This window comes from Aedes albopictus, chromosome 3, assembly GCF_035046485.1.
Source record: "Aedes albopictus strain Foshan chromosome 3, AalbF5, whole genome shotgun sequence".
NCBI classification, from domain to species: Eukaryota; Metazoa; Arthropoda; class Insecta; order Diptera; family Culicidae; genus Aedes; species Aedes albopictus.
In genome coordinates, this window is record NC_085138.1 from 211,593,537 (window position 1) to 211,613,597 (window position 20,061).

Here is a 20,061-nt window from a genome sequence, read left to right on the forward strand (position 1 = left end):
ATCAAATTATCAATTTCAAGCTTTTGTTTCACATTTTGCAAAAAAATATCGTGTATGGAAAACTTGTAGGCATGGTAAAAACCTACATTTTTCCCGAAGACAGTTTGACTCTATGTTTGAAATTGTATGAGTTATAAGTAGTTTTTTCAAATTTTAAGGGGATTTTTGGAGTCGATTTATTCCAATTTAAAAAATAACGTTCTTGTAATATTTGCTCCAAATTTGGCTTTATATGTGACCTTCCAAATGCCGCTTAAAGAACATTTTTTATTTTACCAGCTCCTAGAAATATAAGCATTTGAAGACATCGTTGATTTTAAGTCAAAATTGCTAATAACATTTGAATGACAAGACATAGCAACGTGCAATGTTCAGAACAAATATGCGTCATTACTTGCTCTTCAAATACTCCGAAGCTCACATCTTCGAAAAAAAATCAAATAAAAAAGTTATTGCGAAAAAACCGTTTTTGGGTGGCTCACCCTAAGATAAAACTTAAAATTAACCTACTATGTTCAAATTGAGAGCTAGATAAACGGCGTATTCGACAAAGTTGCTCAAAATAGCATTGCCTACAACTTTGCTGAAGAACTCGATCGTATGACTTGAAATTTAAAAGTTCTATTCCAGATTTGAGTTAAGACGAGGACCACCCTAATCAAATTTGTTTGGAAAAGATGCAGCAAACAAATTCAAACAACTTCTCTGAAGACACCAAATGCCTAAATTTAACAAAAACAGAGATACGGATTTTTTTCCTGCTAAAACGTGGATTCGGACCATTGTGCATTCCAGAGCCGACGCTTGAAGATGCACCTGTCAACCGCTTGACCCGTTGGAAGTATTTGCAGTCTCTTCGACAGCAATTTTGGAAACGCTGGTCGAATGAGTATCTCAACACACTCCAAGCTCGCTCTAAGTGGCATAACGGTTCTCCAAACGTTACTCCTGGGCTCATCGTGATTATTAAAGAAGACAACCTTCCACCGCAGTCATGGAAATTGGGCAGAATTGTGAAGGTTTACCCTTTAGTAGTAAGGGTAGTTGACGTTGAAACATCTACTGGGGTATACCGTCGTTCAGTATCCAGACTCGCACCACTTCCAATCGAAGACAACGATCAAGCTCTCGCATCTACAGATCCACAGTGAACCCCGGCGGGAGAATGTTCGGTTCCGAACGTTCATTTTGTTTTGTATTGTTTGTTTTTTGACCATTTTTTGTTATGTTTGACCCACTATGTATGTAAATGCCCAAACAGCAATTCTTCCCTTCATTACCACCCCCCCCCCCCCCCATTTGACCCATGTCCCCCCTTCATTGTAATTTGTCTTGTAAAATAGTTTGTTATCAATACCTTTCCCCAATTAGCATTAAGAAAAGTAACGACAGTTCTAGAAGCTTCTCCCGATTTCCAGACCATCCATTTTTTGTTGTTTTTGTTTTACCTTGTCATTCCCATTGAAAGGGGAGGAGCCTATTTGTAACACTTGCTGTCACACATCATTGAACTATGTAGTATATAAGTAACGCACATCGCGCAGAGCGCATCAGTTTTATTTTACACGTCGCGGAATAAACATCGCTAAGGAGAATCGAAGCACCGGAGTTTTCTTTCCCACCGACAAGCCATCAGTCCTGCCTCCACTGTCGAAGCGAAGCGACCGCTCGCTGCTGCTGCCTACGAGATACAGTCCACCGCTCAACCGAGCAAATCCCGGAGCATTAGCGCTGTCTCTTCAGACCGCTCCACAACTCGACCCCACCAGTGGTAATCGATTGTGGATACCGGTTTGACTGCACACGGACAGACTAGTACTCCAGAAGGTGCCTACCGAACAGTCGTTGCTGGAGCACCAACTAGGAATTTTCAGTGCACCATCGGTCCGCTCCACGATCAGAGCTTTCCAGTAACCTGTAGTGGATACCGGACCGACTTGCACACGGGTTCAACTGAACTTTCCTGGCCTGTTGGTGTTAGCCAGTGGCAAATTTCAGATACCCTTCTTTGGTTCCGTTCCCCGTCCGGATCTGCCCACATTGTGCACCGCACAGTTCACGACATCTGTGCAAGCGTAATCAGGGGGCTAAAAGGGAAAAATTAAAACAAAAATAAAATTTGCCGACCCACTTCCCCCCAGGGGGACCAAATGGAAAAATTCAAAAAATTGAAAAATTGCGGACCAAAAGGAAAAATTCAAAAAATTTAAAATTTGCGGTCCCACTTCCCCCAAGGGAGGACCAAAGGGAAAAATTCAAACAATTGAAAACCCACTTCTCCCAGGGGGGGGGGGGGGGGGGGCAAAGGGAAAAATTCGATAAATTGAAAATTTTTGGACCCACTTCCCCCAAGGGGACCAAAGGAAATTTGAGTATATGTGAATCCCGTTCCCCCAAGGGAGAACCAAAGGAAAAAATCGGAAAATTGAAAATTTGCGGACCTTCCCCCTGTAACTTGTTCTGTAGCTTAGTTGGTTAAAGCGCCGGACTAGCGATAACGGAGTCGTGGGTTCGAATCCCACCAAAACAAGTGGTAATTTTTTCACAAATTTATCTCTCAATTTGCCAATTAAACGTACTTTGCCTAAAAATACTTCAAGTTTTTACGTGCCCAAGGAAGCACCGAAGGGAAAAAGTTCGAATCCCACCTAAACAAGTGGTAATTTTTTCACAAATTTATCTCTCAATTTGCCAATTAAACGTACTTTGCCTAAAAATACTTCAAGCTTTTACGTCCCCAAGGAAGCACCGAAGGGAAAAATTCAAAAAAATATATATAATTTGCGGACCCACATTCCCCAAAGGAGGCCAAAGGGAAAAATTTAAAATTTGCGGTCCCACTTCCCCCAAGGGTGACCAAAGGGAAACATTCAAAAAATTGAAAATTTGCGTACACACTTCCCCCAAGAGGGGGACCCAAGGGAAAAATTCAAAAAAATCAAAATTTGCAGACCTACTTCCCCCAAGGGGGCACCATAAGGAAAAATTAAAAAAAATGAAAATTTGCGGATTCACTTCCCCCAAGAGGGGACCAAACAGAAAAATTCAAAAAATTGAAAATTTGCGGACCCACTTCCTCCAAGGGAAGACCAATGCGAAAAATTCAAAAAATTGAAAATTTGCAGACCCACTTTCCCCAAGGGTTGATCAAATGGAAAAAATCAAAAAAATGAAAATTTGCGAAGCTACTTCCCCCAAGGGGGGACCGGAGAGAAAAAGTCAAAAAATTGAAAATTTGCAGAGCTACTTCCCCCAAGGGAAGACCGAAGGGAAATTTCAGAAAAAATGAAAATTTGCGGGCCTACTTCCACCAAGGGGGGGGACCAAAGGGAAAAATTCAAAAAAATGAAAATTTGCGGATCCACTTCCCCCAAGAGGGGAACAAAGGGAAAAATTAAAAATTTGCGGACACACTTCCCCCAAGGATGGGGGGGGGGACCATGGAAAAAACTTCAAAAAATCAAAATTTGCCGAGCCACTTCCCCCAAGGGGGAACCAAAGGAAAAATTCAAAAATATTGAAAATGTGCGGACAAACTTGCCCCAGGGGCTGGACCAAGTGAAAAAAATAAAAAAAATGAAAATTTGCGGATCCACTTTCCCCAAGGGAAGACCACAGAGAAAGCATTCAAAAATTGTAAATTTCCGGACACACTTCCCCCAAGGTAAAAAATCAAAAAAAAAAAAAATTTGCGGACCCACTTTCCGCAAAATGGACCCAAAGGCAAAAATTAAAAAAAAAAATTTTTTGCGGACCAACTTCCTCCAAGGAAGGACCAAAGGTAAAAATTCAAATTAAAAAGGTCATTTGCGGACCAACTTACGCCAAGGGGGAGCCAAAGGGAAAAATACAATTTTATAAGCAGACCCACTTCCCCCTAGGGGGGACAAAACGGAAAAATTCAAAAAATTTAAAATTTGCGGACCCACTTCCCCCTAGGGTTGACCAAAGGGAAAAAAAATAAAATTGAAAATTTGTTTACCCACTTCCCTCAAGGGGGGACAAAAGGCAAAAATTCAAAAAATTGAAAATTTGCGACCCCCTTTCCCCAAGGGGGGACCAGAAAAAAATCCAAAAATTTGAAAATTAGCGGACCCCTTCCCCCAAGGGGGGACCAAAAAGAAAAATTCAAAAAATTGAAAATTTGCGGATCCACTTACCCCAAGGAGAGACCAAAGGGAAAAATTTTTAAAATTTTAAATTTGCGGATCCACTTTTCCAAGGGGGGAACGAAGGGAAAAATTCAAAAAATTGAAAATTTGCGGACCCACTTCTCTCAAGGGGAGACCAAAGGGAAAAATTCAAAAATTGAAAATTTGCGGACCCACTTCCCTCAAGCTGGTACCAAAAGGAGAAATTAAAAAAAAAATCAGTTCGCATCGTACTCTTGTGCTGTGCGGACGTAAGCTCTCTCTGCTGCAGGAAGTTTTACTACCTAAAGCAATTCAACAGTACTTCTCAGTACAACCCACAATAGTACTTTTCAGCGCTAAATTTATACCTACTGATTCCTTTTCGATCCTTGCCTGGACCCGTGCCTTCGATTATTCGTTGGACCCGTTTACGGAAATCAAATTCCGTTAAACGGTGGTAATCCTACTTGGACACCGATTAGGGAAAAACCTCCTGGAAGGTCGCTTCTAATTAAATCATGGTTGCATCATCGAACAAAAGGAAGGGTAAATCCTTGAATTCACCGCTTTCTTCCAAAAAAGTCGGTTTCAAAACTGTCGCTAAACGTGGCAAAATTAGAAGGAAAGGAGAACTTTCAGCTTCTCCGCTTCCTTCTACTAAAACAATTGTTTCGGATGAAAATTTCGTTGAAATGAGTAATCCTTATGAAACGCTGAACAATTTTTCGGAACAGCAAATTGAGGATGCCTCTAGCCCAGGTACTTCAATTTCTGCTAAAAAACAACGGGTGCCGCCAATCGTGGTCAGCGTCTGTGAATTTGCTGGTTTTAGGCAGGAGATCTTGAACTCCATAAGGGGAATCAAGGTTTCCTTCCAAATTGCCAGGAAAGGAGACTGCCGCGTTTTGCCGGAAACCCTGAAAGATCGGGATCTTCTTCTCAAGTACCTTACTGAGAAGAAGCATATTTCTGCACGCTTGTTCAAAGTCGTCTGCACGCTTGTTCAAAGTCGCATTAAAAGGTCTCTCTAGTGATGATAAATCACCTGATGAGATCAAAACTGAACTCAACTTATTACTTGGATTCACTCCAGTCCAAGTAATAAAAATGAAAAAGAGAACCCGCTTTGAGAATCCTCGGCAGGGTATCTCTCAAGAATTTTATTTAGTTCACTTCAACAAAAGTGATCTAAATAACTTGAAATATTTGGAAAAGGCGAAGAAAATGTTTCTTGTCCAAGTGACATGGGAACATTTTCGTAAGCCTGGGGGAAATTTCCAGAACCCAACTCAGTGCCGTCAGTGCCAAGGTTGGGGGCACGGAACTAATCATTGCCACATGGATGCTAAATGCATGATTTGTGGAGGTTCTTCTCACGCCAAGGACGACTGCCCGGGTAGAGGTGAATGGCAAACCAAAAACAAAAGAATAACAAATTTTATTGTCATAATTTATTTTGTCATTCATAAGTTCTTCATAAAGAGCTTAAAACAACATGTGAATAGCATAATATGATATCATATCAAAATATTCCATTCGCTTGTCATTTTAAAAATTGGAAGAATAACTACTGTTTATGTTACTGTTTGTTATGATAGCAAAATAAGACATTGCTATCATAACAAATTTTGCAATTGGTGAGATATTGTTGACATTTTGCGAGTTTGATGAACTCGCAGTTTTGGCACTTATCAAGAACAACATAATGACAAAATTTGAATTTTGGTTATTCTAATGGTAAATTTTGATATTTGTTTGCAATTACTTTCCATCCAAAAAACTTATAAGTTCATTTTGTTATTGGAATAAGCAACTTAATATAAATAAAAGAAAATCGGGTTAAGTACGGTTCCTTTGAATTCCACTAAGAATTTGCATCCTTTGACAGATACGTATTTCGACCTCAACTGTAAGGTCGTCTTCAGTGTCTTGTACTTGACTCGACTGAAGAGATCCATCGCATTCAACACGTCTCATACATCATAGGTAAAAATAATAGGTAGCTTAATCTAGGTATTTTTTTTTTTTTTTTTTTTTTTTTTTTCTCCCGAGCATGCAAAAACTTATATCTATATTAACCTCCACCATAGAATAGGTAAAATTTCCCTCCACCACCGAATAGGTGCATTTCCCTCCAGCACAGGATAGGTAAACAAAGTTCATGTACCACAGGTACATTATGAGACGCACGCCATACGAGCATGCTTAGGGGGTAATAATTTGAAAAGCCACGAACTTCCATTGCCTTGATCCTTATTCAACTTAATATACCCTTCTTTTGGATGACAAGGGAATAACTAATTTTGATATTGTTCTATTTTCAATAACTCAATAATGGTATATTTTGCAATTCTCTATCTTAATTTGTTAGTTCTTGGTTTGCCATTGTAATGTCAAAATTAAACATTCTTTAGTTATTTTATCGAACAATGTCAGTTATTATTTTTGCCCTTTTGTCACTTATTTCAAACAAACCACTGACAAATTTTACCATTCAGTAATTATTTTTGAATGGTAAAACTTGCAATTGTTTTGTGATTCTTTTCTGCCCGGGTGTCCGGTAAGGGAAGATACCAGAAAGTTTAAATGTACGAATTGCGGTGGCAACCATAAGTCAAACTTTTGGGATTGCCCTAGCCACAAAAAAGTTGTCGAATCACGTGCCCGGAAGATGAATGGGAACGCTAGTCGTACGCGAAACTCTGCAGGTAGAATTTCTAACCACCCAAATTCTTCCATCAACGATCGGTTGAATAATTTTCATACCGCTCGTACCTATTCGTCGGAGGTAGTTAACCACCAAACAAACCTTCGAGCGAATAATCTACCCTCCAGTAGTGGAGTGAGTAATATTTCTAATTTTGTTCAAACGAATCGAGCTACCTATGCCCATGTAGCTGCGGGTAAGCAAGATTCAAATAATTCCTATCACCAAACATCAAAATCGGAAAATGCACGTGATTCAGGCATGTCTGCTTCCGATTTTGACTTTTTATCTGAACAATTGCAACAAATGATTGATGCAATGTTCAAAACTCAAACTATGGCTGAAGCAGTCCAGGTTGGAGTTAAATTTACAAATAAAATAGTAATTGGATTACGTTTTGGTAATGGATGCTAATAAATTTTTGAACATTTTAAATTGGAATGCTCGTTCTCTAAATGGCAAAGAGGATAAGCTATTCCATTTTTTTAACAGTTAATAATGTGCATATTGTAGTTATTACTGAAACTTATCTAAAACCTGGGTCTTCAATCAAACGAAACCCAAACTATTTTATTTATAGAAATGATCGCCTAGATGGAGCATGTGGTGGAGTTGCTATCATCGTTGACAGGCGCATCAAGCACCAATTTTTTTCTTCATTCGAAACCAAAGTTTTTGAAACTTTGGGTGTTTTTGTTGAAACAACTTTGGTAAACATACTTTCATTGTGGCCTACTTGCCTTTTCAATGCACTGGCCAGCAAACAGATTTTCTCAAATCTGATTTGCGAAAATTAACTCGCAACAGGACCAAATTTTTCATAATTGGTGATTTTAATGCGAAACACCGTTCGTGGAATAATCTTCAGTCCAATTCAAACGGCAGGATTTTATTTGATCAGTGCTCTTCAGGATATTTTTCTATTCAATATCCCGATAGCCCCACTTGTTTTTCTTCTGCTAGAAATCCCTCAACAATTGATTTGGTCTTAACTGACTCAAGTCAGCATTGTAGCCAATTGATTACTCATGCTGATTTTGATTCTGAGCATCTTCCTGTAACATTTCAAATTTCCCATGAAGCGATTTTTAATCCCATCAGCTCTACTTTCAATTATCACAGAGCTGACTGGGATACATATAAAACATACATCGATAGCCATTTAGATGTTAATGTTTCATTGGAAACACATTTTGATATTGACAATGCCCTCGAAACTTTGACTAGTACTATAGTCGAAGCTAGAAGCGCATCAATACCAAAGTGTGAAGTCAAATTCGACTCAGTTATTATTGACGACGATCTGAAACTTCTGATCCGTCTTAAAAACGTGAGAAGAAGACAATTCCAACGAACTCGAGATCCTGCTTTGAAAGTAATCTGGCAGGATCTTCCAGAAGGAAATTAAAAAACGTTTCACCGAATTGAGAAACAAAAATTTTGCAAATAAAGTTTCTCAATTAAACCCCGGCTCTAAGCCGTTTTGGAAATTGTCAAAAATTTTGAAAAAGCCTCAGAAGCCTATTCCTGCGCTGAAAGATGATAACAAAATATTATTAACTAATTCTGAAAAAGCACAAAAACTTGCCAAACTGTTTGAAAGTGCGCATAATTTCAGTATAGGTCTCACTAGTCCAATAGAACATCAGGTTGCCCGCGAATTCGAAAACATTCTCAATCATGAGAACATTTTCGACAATTCATTGGGCACTGATTTGGACGAAGTGAGATCTATTATAAAGAAGTTTAAGAATATGAAAGCTCCGGGTGATGACGGAATTTTCTATATTCTCATCAAAAAACTTCCAGAAAGTCGCTTATCACTTTTGGTTAATATATTTAACAAATGTTTTCAGTTAGCATATTTTCCTGAAAAATGGAAAAATGCTAAAGTTGTTCCAATTTTGAAGCCTGACAAAAATCCTGCCGAAGCTTCTAGTTATCGTCCAATTAGCTTACTGTCGTCTATCAGTAAACTTTTTGAAAAACTTGTTTTAAATAGAATGATGATTTATATTGATGAAAATTCCATTTTTGCCAATAAGCAGTTCGGATTCCGCCATGGTCATTCGACTACTCATCAACTTTTACGGGTAACGAATTTCATTCGTTCCAATAAATCTGAAGGTTACTCCACTGGTGTAGCACTTCTTGACATAGAAAAGGCATTCGATAGTGCTTGACACAAAGGCTTGATCGTAAAATTGAAACATTTTAATTTTCCACTATACAGGGTGATTGGTTCCGGACTTTACAAAAGTTTAGGGCAGCTAGGTCTTCAAAAGTTATGATAAAATGCCCAAGGAACATAGGGTCGGAAATCACTGCTAAGTGAGTTATTCACATTTTAATTTTTTAAAATTACTTCATTTTTGAAACCCAATATCTCAGGAATTAAAGGTCGTACATTAAGCATTAATGCTGGAAACGAAAACTAATGAGCTTATCTTTCTTAGCTTCTTTGAAGGAGATTTGGTAGAAACTGCTTAAAGAGTTCAAATTTCAAAAAGTTTGCAAAAATTGTCTGAAAAATCAGTCATTTTTAGGGCATTTTTGAAATTTTTTAAATGAATAAATAACTTCTGTTAAAAAAGTTCTTCTGCAAAACATGCACAAGCTTGTTCTCTAAAAATGTTTCTTTGACAGCAAAACTCTATCTTTTTTAGATTAGCCAAAAAATGATTTTAAAAATAACACTCCAAATTGCATAAACTTCACGCCAAAACAATGGTCATCACCCTATCAGTTCGCTCTTTCGTGTGTTGTTGCTCCACAGCATGAGGACGACGGCAGCTGCTGGTGCTGTCATTGCGAACAGAAAACGAGTTCGCTCTTTGACGCGTCGCATCTCCGCCTGTGTGGAAGCATTCGAGGCGGAGTTTGGTACTCATAAGTCGTGTGAGCATACTAAGTGCGACGTGCACTGAACTTATTTTTCGAGTTTCGAGTTTATTTACAAGAGCATACATTTAAATCCCTCGCACTCGTTGCTCTGCTGCGGTGCTGTTAAGATGGGGGGGACTATGCGTGCGGCAATTTAGAAGTTTTTTTTCTTTGACGATGTAAAAGCGCATCCTTCTTCTATCTGACATTGCACCCCCACTGTGACAGAGCCAGTTTCTCAGCTTTTAAAGGGAACGTTGGGTATTTTAGGAGATATTGGGGAGGATAAAGGAAACTTAGGAATCATTAGGTTCTTCGAGGAAAATGATGCCTCTGGGAAATCTAAGCAGCAAGTTGGACATTTTAGGAGAAGTTGGGGATTTTTAAGGAACGTTGGATATTTTTTAAGGAACGTTGGGGATTTTTAGGAGATATTGGGGACAATAAAGGAAAATTGAGAATCATTAGGCTCTTCGAGGAAAATGATGCCTCTGGGAAATCTAAGCAGCAAGTTGGACATTTTAGGAGAAGTTGGGGATTTTTAAGGAACGTTGGTGATTTTTAAGGAACGTTGGGGATTTTTTAAGGAACGTTGGGGATTTTTAGGAGATATTGGGGACAATAAAGGAAACTTGGGAATCATTAGGTTCTTCGAGAAAAATGATGCCTCTGGGAAATCTAAGCAGCAAGTTGGACATTTTAGGAGAAGTTGGGGATTTTTAAGGAACGCTGGGGATTTTTTAAGGAACGTTGGGGATTTTTAGGAGATATTGGGGACAATAAAGGAAACTTGAGAATCATTAGGTTCTTCGAGGAAAATGATGCCTCTGGGAAATCTAAGCAGCAAGTTGGACATTTTAGGAGAAGTTGGGGATTTTTAAGGAACGCTGGTGATTTTTAAGGAACGTTGGGGATTTTTAGGAGATATTGGGGACAATAAAGGAAACTTGGGAATCATTAGGTTCTTCGAGGAACATGATGCCTCTGGGAAATCTAAGCAGCAAGTTGGACATTTTAGGAGAAGTTGGGGATTTTTAAGGAACGTTGGGGATTTTTTAAGGAACGTTGGGGATTTTTAGGAGATATTGGGGACAATAAAGGAGACTTAGGAATGATTAGGTTCTTCGAGGAAAATGATGCCTCTGGGAAATCTAAGCAGCAAGTTGGACATTTTAGGAGAAGTTGGGGATTTTTAAGGAACGTTGGTGATTTTTAAGGAACGTTGGGGATTTTTTAAGGAACGTTGGGGATTTTTAGGAGATATTGGGGACAATAAAGGGAACTTGGGAATCATTAGGTTCTTCGAGGAAGCAGCAAGTTGGACATTTTAGGAGAAGTTGGTGATTTTAAAGGAACGTTGGGGATTTTTTAAGGAACGTTGGGGATTTTAGGAGATATTGGGGACAATAAAGGAAACTTAGGAATGATTAGGTTCTTCGAGGAAAATGATGCCTCTGGGAAATCTAAGCAGCAAGTTGGACATTTTAGGAGAAGTTGGGGATTTTTAAGGAACATTGGGGATTTTTTAAGGAACGTTGGGGATTTTTAGGAGATATTGGGGACAATAAAGGAAACTTGGGAATCATTAGGTTCTTCGAGGAAAATGATGCCTCTGGGAAATCTGAGCAGCAAATTGGACATTTTAGGAGAAGTTGGGGATTTTTAAGGAACGTTGGTGATTTTTAAGGAACGTTGGGGATTTTTTAAGGAACGTTGGGGATGTTTAGGAGATAGTGGGGACAATAAAGGAAACTTGGGAATCATTAGGTTTTTCGAGGAACATGATGCCTCTGGGAAATCTAAGCAGCAAGTTGGACATTTTAGGAGAAGTTGGGGATTTTTAAGGAACGTTGGGGATTTTTTAAGGAACGTTGGGGATTTTAGGAGATACTGGAGACAATAAAGGAAACTTAGGAATGATTAGGTTCTTCGATGAAAATGATGCCTCTGGGAAATCTAAGCAGCAAGTTGGACATTTTAGGAGAAGTTGGTGATTTTTAAGGAACGTTGGATATTTTTAAAGGAACGTTGGGGATTTTTAGGAGATATTGGGGACAATAAAGGAAACTTGAGAATCATTAGGTTCTTCGAGGAAAATGATGCCTCTGGGAAATCTAAGCAGCAAGTTGGACATTTTAGGAGAAGTTGGGGATTTTTTAAGGAACGTTGGTGATTTTTAAGGAACGTTGGGGATTTTTTAAAGAACGTTGGGGATTTTTAGGAGATATTGGGGACAATAAAGGAAACTTAGGAATGATTAGGTTCTTCGAGGAAAATGATGCCTCTGGGAAATCTAAGTAGCAAGTTGGACATTTTAGGAGAAGTTGGGGATTTTTAAGGAACGTTGGTGATTTTTAAGGAACGTTGGGGATTTTTTAAGGAACGTTGGGGATTTTTAGGAGATTCATTCATTTATTTAGTTAACATCAAATTCATGATAATACTGAATCAACAATTTGCCGCCATAATACTCGATTTGCAGCTGCAGCTCTCCAACGTCGGTCACGCCCAACACTCGCCAGATCACGCTCCACCTGGTCCGCCCATCGTGCTCTTTGCGCTCCACGCCTTCTTGTACCAACCGGATGGTTAGCAAACACCAACTTTGCAGGGTTGTTGTCCGGTATTCTTGCAACATGCCCTGCCCATCGTATCCTTCCGGCTTTGGCCACTTTCTGGGTGCTGGGTTCGCCGTAAAGTGCAGCGAGCTCGTGGTTCATCCTTCTCCGCCACACACCGTTCTCCTGCACGCCGCCGAAGATCGTCCTTAGCACCCGTCGCTCGAAAACTCCGAGTGCTTGCAGGTCCTCCTCGAGCATCGTCCATGTCTCGTGTCCGTAGAGAACCACCGGTCTTATTAACGTCTTGTACATGGTACATTTGGTGCGGGGGTGAATCTTTTTTGACCGCAGTTTCTTCTGGAGCCCATAGTAGGCACGACTTCCACTGATGATGCGCCTTCGTATTTCACGGCTCACGTTATTGTCAGCCGTTAGCAAGGAACCGAGGTAGACGAATTCTTCTACCACCTCGAAAGGATCCCCGTCTATCGTAACATTGCTGCCAAGGCTTGTCCTGTCTCGCTCAGTCCCACCTACCAGCATGTACTTTGTCTTAGCTGCATTCACCACCAGTCCGACCTTTGCTGCTTCACGTTTCAGGCGGGTGTACTGTTCTGCCACCGTTCCAAATGTTCTAGCAATAATATCCATGTCATCCGCAAAACAGACAAATTGGCTGGATTTCGTGAAGATCGTACCCCGGCTGTTGAGCCCGGCTCGTCGCATAACACCTTCCAGGGCGATGTTGAAGAGTAGGCAGGAAAGTCCATCACCTTGTCGTAGTCCCCGTCGAGATTCAAATGTATCCAGTTCACCTGAAATCCTTACGCTGTTCTGCACACCGTCCATCGTTGCTCTTATCAGTCTAGTCAGCTTCCCGGGAAAGCTGTTCTCGTCCATAATTTTCCATAGCTCTGTGCGGTCGATACTGTCGTATGCCGCTTTGAAGTCGATGAACAGGTGATGCGTTGGGACCTGGTATTCACGGCATTTCTGGAGGATTTGCCGTACGGTGAAGATCTGGTCCGTTGTCGACCGGCCGTCGATGAAACCGGCTTGGTAACTTCCCACGAACTCATTTACTTTAGGTGAAAGACGACGGAAGATGATCAGGGATAGCACTTTGTAGGCGGCATTCAAAACGGTGATCGCTCGAAAGTTCTCACACATTAACTTGTCGCCTTTCTTGTGGATGGGACAGATTATCCCTTCCTTCCACTCCTCCGGTAGCTGTTCGGTTTCCCAGATCTTGACTACGAACTGATGCAGACAGGTGGCCAACTTTTCCGGGCCCATCTTGATGAGTTCTGCTGCGATACCGTCCTTACCAGCCGCTTTGTTGTTTTTGAGCTGGTGGATGGCATCCTTAACTTCCCTCAGCGTGGGAGTTGGTTCGTTCCCGTCCTCTGCTGCACCAACATAGTCATTTCCTCCGCTGCCTTGGTCCTCCGTGCCTACATTCTCTTCGCCATTCAGGTGCTCGTCGAAGTGCTGCTTCCACCTTTCGATCACCTCACGTTTGTCCGTCAGGAGGCTCCCGTCCTTATCCCTGCAGATTTCAGCTTGCGGCACGTAGCCTTTGCGGGATGCGTTGAGCTTCTGGTAGAACTTGCGTGTTTCCTGTGAACGGCACAGCAGTTCCATTTCCTCGCACTCCGCTTCTTCCAGGCGGCGCTTTTTCTCCCGGAAGAGACGGGTCTGCTGCTTCCGCTTCTGTCTGTATCGTTCCACATTCTGTCGGGTTCCATGCTGCAGCATTACCGCCCGCGCTGCATCCTTCTCCTCCAGAACCGCTCTGCACTCCTCGTCGAACCAATCGTTTCGTCGACTCCGTTCTACGTACCCGATAGTGCTCTCGGCTGCGTTATTTATGGCTGCTTTGACTGTACTCCAGCAGTCCTCTAGAGGGGCCACATCGAGCACACCCTCGTCCGGCAACGCTGCCTCGAGATTCTGCGCGTATGCGGTGGCGACATCCGGTTGCTTCAGTCGCTCTAGATCGTACCGGGCGGCCGCCGGTAATGTACGTTGTTAATAACGGAGAGTTTTGGGCGCAGTTTAACCATCACCAGGTAGTGATCAGAGTCGATATTAGCGCCACGATAGGTCCTGACGTCGATAATGTCGGAGAAGTGCCGTCCATCAATCAGAACGTGGTCGATTTGCGATTCCGTTTGTTGTGGTGATCTCCAGGTGTAACGATACGGGAGGCTGTGCTGGAAGAAGGTGCTACGAATGGCCATGTTCTTGGAGGCGGCGAAATCGATGAGGCGTAGGCCATTTTCGTTCGTCAGCTGGTGGGCGTTGAACTTTCCAATCGTCGGTCTGAATTCCTCCTCCTGGCCTACCTGAGCGTTTAGATCCCCTATGATGATTTTGACGTCGTGGTTTGGGCAGCGGTTGTACTCGCGTTCGAGCTGCGCGTAAAATGCGTCTTTATCATCATCAGTGCTTCCGGAGTGAGGGCTGTGCACGTTTATTATGCTAATGTTGAAGAATCGGCCCTTGATCCTCAACCTGCACATTCTTTCGTCGATCGGCCACCAACCGATCACGCGCCTCTGCATGTCGCCCATCACTATAAAAGCTGTTCCCAGCTCACGTGTGTTGCCGCAACTCTGGTAGATGGTATGATTACCTCTAAACGTTCGCACCATAGATCCTGTCCAACACACCTCCTGCAGCGCTACGATTCCGAACCCGCGGTCCTTCAGTATATCGGCGAGTATGCGGGTGCTCCCGATGAAGTTGAGAGATCTGCAGTTCCACGTACCGAGCTTCCAATCGCAAGTCCCTTTTCGTCGCTGTGGTCGCCGCCATTGGTATCGGTTCGCATTATTCTCTTGTTGATTTTCCGGTGCTAGTCTTTTTTACGGCTGGCTCGCAGGGCCTGACACCAACCCACTAACCCAGGGAGCTGGGCTTACCTTCCCGGAAGCTACGGGTTCTGCATTGGCATTTCCTCCAACTACAGTGCTAAATAGCTAGGCTCGAGCGCCAGTCTTCGCCGGGGGTGGTGTTTTTAATGGGCGCCCAGGAGATAATATTTTACCTGAGCTTCCACCCCCAATTCCACCCCAATTTTTAGGAGATATTGGGGACAATAAAGGAAAATTGAGAATCATTAGGCTCTTCGAGGAAAATGATGCCTCTGGGAAATCTAAGCAGCAAGTTGGACATTTTAGGAGAAGTTGGGGATTTTTAAGGAACGTTGGTGATTTTTAAGGAACGTTGGGGATTTTTTAAGGAACGTTGGGGATTTTTAGGAGATATTGGGGACAATAAAGGAAACTTGGGAATCATTAGGTTCTTCGAGAAAAATGATGCCTCTGGGAAATCTAAGCAGCAAGTTGGACATTTTAGGAGAAGTTGGGGATTTTTAAGGAACGTTGGGGATTTTTTAAGGAACGTTGGGGATTTTTAGGAGATATTGGGGACAATAAAGGAAACTTGAGAATCATTAGGTTCTTCGAGGAAAATGATGCCTCTGGGAAATCTAAGCAGCAAGTTGGACATTTTAGGAGAAGTTGGGGATTTTTAAGGAACGCTGGTGATTTTTAAGGAACGTTGGGGATTTTTAGGAGATATTGGGGAAAATAAAGGAAACTTGGGAATCATTAGGTTCTTCGAGGAACATGATGCCTCTGGGAAATCTAAGCAGCAAGTTGGACATTTTAGGAGAAGTTGGGGATTTTTAAGGAACGTTGGGGATTTTTTAAGGAACGTTGGGGATTTTTAGGAGATATTGGGGACAATAAAGAAAACTTGGGAATCATTAGGTTCTTCGAGGAAAATGATGCCTCTGGGAAATCTAAGCAGCAAGTTGGACATTTTAGGAGAAGTTGGGGATTTTTAAGGAACGTTGGTGATTTTTAAGGAACGTTGGGGATTTTTTAAGGAACGTTGGGGATTTTTAGGAGATATTGGGGACAATAAAGGAAACTTGGGAATCATTAGGTTCTTCGAGGAAGCAGCAAGTTGGACATTTTAGGAGAAGTTGGTGATTTTAAAGGAACGTTGGGGATTTTTTAAGGAACGTTGGGGATTTTAGGAGATATTGGGGACAATAAAGGAAACTTAGGAATGATTAGGTTCTTCGAGGAAAATGATGCCTCTGGGAAATCTAAGCAGCAAGTTGGACATTTTAGGAGAAGTTGGGGATTTTTAAGGAACATTGGGGATTTTTTAAGGAACGTTGGGGATTTTTAGGAGATATTGGGGACAATAAAGGAAACTTGGGAATCATTAGGTTCTTCGAGGAAAATGATGCCTCTGGGAAATCTGAGCAGCAAATTGGACATTTTAGGAGAAGTTGGGGATTTTTAAGGAACGTTGGTGATTTTTAAGGAACGTTGGGGATTTTTTAAGGAACGTTGGGGATGTTTAGGAGATAGTGGGGACAATAAAGGAAACTTGGGAATCATTAGGTTTTTCGAGGAACATGATGCCTCTGGGAAATCTAAGCAGCAAGTTGGACATTTTAGGAGAAGTTGGGGATTTTTTAAGGAACGTTGGTGATTTTTAAGGAACGTTGGGGATTTTTTAAAGAACGTTGGGGATTTTTAGGAGATATTGGGGACAATAAAGGAAACTTAGGAATGATTAGGTTCTTCGAGGAAAATGATGCCTCTGGGAAATCTAAGTAGCAAGTTGGACATTTTAGGAGAAGTTGGGGATTTTTAAGGAACGTTGGTGATTTTTAAGGAACGTTGGGGATTTTTTAAGGAACGTTGGGGATTTTTAGGAGATTCATTCATTTATTTAGTTAACATCAAATTCATGATAATACTGAATCAACAATTTGCCGCCATAATACTCGATTTGCAGCTGCAGCTCTCCAACGTCGGTCACGCCCAACACTCGCCAGATCACGCTCCACCTGGTCCGCCCATCGTGCTCTTTGCGCTACACGCCTTCTTGTACCAACCGGATGGTTAGCAAACACCAACTTTGCAGGGTTGTTGTCCGGTATTCTTGCAACATGCCCTGCCCATCGTATCCTTCCGGCTTTGGCCACTTTCTGGGTGCTGGGTTCGCCGTAATGGCTAGTTTCCACTTGATAAGTACTGTGTAAAAGGATAGGACAAGTAATGCTCACGTAAAACTTTTGCAATCAAAATTACTTAGGCGTTCGCAGTTGATAAGTAATTCACAGCCGGAAAGATTTGCCAACAGATGGCACTGTCATGCGATGCTGTCAGTCATGTTGTTGATTTTCCGTACGAATAATATGTCGATGTATTATTCCGTGAGTAAAAGGGACATTTCTCTTTCTTTGTGTTTCTTCTTTCGCGCCTGCGCGTTCACAGTGTGCATTAGTATTTAGCCGTGTCGCTCTAATGTATGCTCCGTCGTCCCTCAGCATGGCTGCATCAGAACACGAGATTGAACTTTTTGAGGTTGAATAATTTACCGTTACGTAGTTTAAAAATTTATAAAGACACCCCAAAACTGAATTGTTTAGAAATAGTTCGACTATTGAAAAAAGTAAACAGCATTTGAGTTTAGCTGATGAGGAGACAATGATTCTAAAAACTGTTGCATCATAATCATTTCATTTCGTTTGTTGAATAAAATGTTCTATGGTGCACTAGAACCATGAGAAGTAAAGACTGTATTCGATGAAATTTGGACACAGAAAATAATGTATAGCTTTTGATTGCGTTCACAAAATCAAATATTTTTTTGATCAGGAATAATATATAATGTGTAGCTAATACCATAACAATGACAACAAATTCAGTTTGGTTTTGGCGCAGATATTCGTAATATCATAAAATAAGATTTTAGCAACTTTTTTCATCCGTTTTAAAAATTGTAAAGGCTATAATTTTGATGTAACTCGTCATGACGTCTGAAAATTTGACTTGAAGTTCTTAACAGAGTATCAATAAACTGGTAAAAAAATCTTAAAATCGGTTCAATACGTTTTTCTAGTATTCAAAACTCAAATCGCTTCAAGGCATATTTTAGGTACATTTTAACCATTTTATTCCGTGTGTACTATTTTGTTTGTACAACTGTCATGACTGTTCCGATTTTTATTAGCATTTGAAACTGTAACACCATTATAAAAACTGTTCTTAGCCAAATTGCTTGAAAACTTTTCAAGTCATAACTGTGTGAATGTCACGATACAAAAAAAAACATTTTTGCTTATTGTGACTTTGTGCCACATACGGCTATAACTTTATTACGGCTAGAATTTTTACACAACATTTCTACATGTATACTTTACATACAGAATAGTTTTGATTGAAATCGGTTCAGCATTTTTGAATCTAGAGTTATAACGGTGAAGAAGTGATATTTTTTAAAACGTTCGTTTGCTCAAACTTCTCAAATGGCAAAATACTTGTTTCAACGATATCTCCACCAATATTCAACCGATTTTGATGAAACTTGTATAGTATTAGCTTTACGTAATACACTATTCCTGGTAAAAATTAGTCATTTACCATTTTATTATGAAATCTTTCTGAATTCCAGGAATTCGTTCCGAGATACCCTCAGAATTTCTGCTTGGGATTTCTCCAGAAATTCCATCCTAGATCTCTCTCGAAATTAATTCAGGATTGCTCCAGGAGTTCTTTCTGGGATACCTAAGGGAGTTCCCTCAGATAGTATTTCAGCAATTTGTTTAGGATTTGTTCAGAACTTCCAGGAGTTCTCTCCAGGATTACTCCTGTAACTCCATACGGGATTCCTTCAGAGATTCCTTCATGGAATTCTCTAGAAATTCCTTCCGAGATTCCTCCAGAAGATTCCTATGAAATTATTCTAGAAGTTCTTTCAGGAATTCTTTCACGAGTTTTTTTTTATGATTTCTCCAGAACCTTTTTGAATGTCTTCAGATTTTTTTCTGGGAAGAAGCTATTGAAAGAATCTCTGAAATCGCTCGTGTAGATATTCCCTGCAAAACTGCTGGGGATATTCCTTAAAAAGCTGTTGGAGGAATTTTATAAGGAACTCAAGAGCAAGTCTTGGAGTACTTCCATAAAGAATAAAAAAAAACTTCTGGAGTATTTCCATGAGCAAAATTTAAGAAACTTCCAGAATGAATTCCAGAATATGTAATCTGCAAGGAATCCCAGTAAAAGTTCTTGGAGGAATCCCGGAAGGATATCCTGGATGAATTATTGGACAAATCTTAGAACTTTGACTTATTTTCCAGGAGTCTGGAAGTTCTGAAGAAATTCCGGAAAGAACTTTTGAAAAATTCCCGGAAGATACCCCGGGTAAAATTTCTGGAGAGGTCCCTGATGCCACCCCTGGTGTAATCTTAGAAGAAAATCCTGGAGAAATACCAGAAGAAGCTATGAGAGGAACCCATAAATTTACTCCTAGAGGAAACCTAGAAGGAGTTCCTGGAGGAATCCCGGAAGAAGCTAGAGGAATTACAAAAGGAATTCTTTGAGGATTCACATGAGAAACGTCCAGAGAAAACCTAGATGAATCTCAAAAAGTTGTATCTTAGAAAGAAATCCTGGAAGAATCACTGAAAGAACTCCAGGACGAATCTAAGAATAAATTCCTATAGAAATCCTAAAAGAAACTCCTGAAATGATCCCGGAAGGAATTCCTGCGGCAATCTCCGAATAAATATCTGAGTGTCTTCCGGATAAAAAATACTTAAGAAATCCCGGATGAAATTATTGTAGAATAGTTCGAAAAAACTCCTGGTAGAATCTTAGAAAACACCTCTGGAGAAAACCCTGAAGGAACTCTTAGAAGATCAAAAAAAAAAACAAAATAAATAAATCCTGAATTAGAAAGA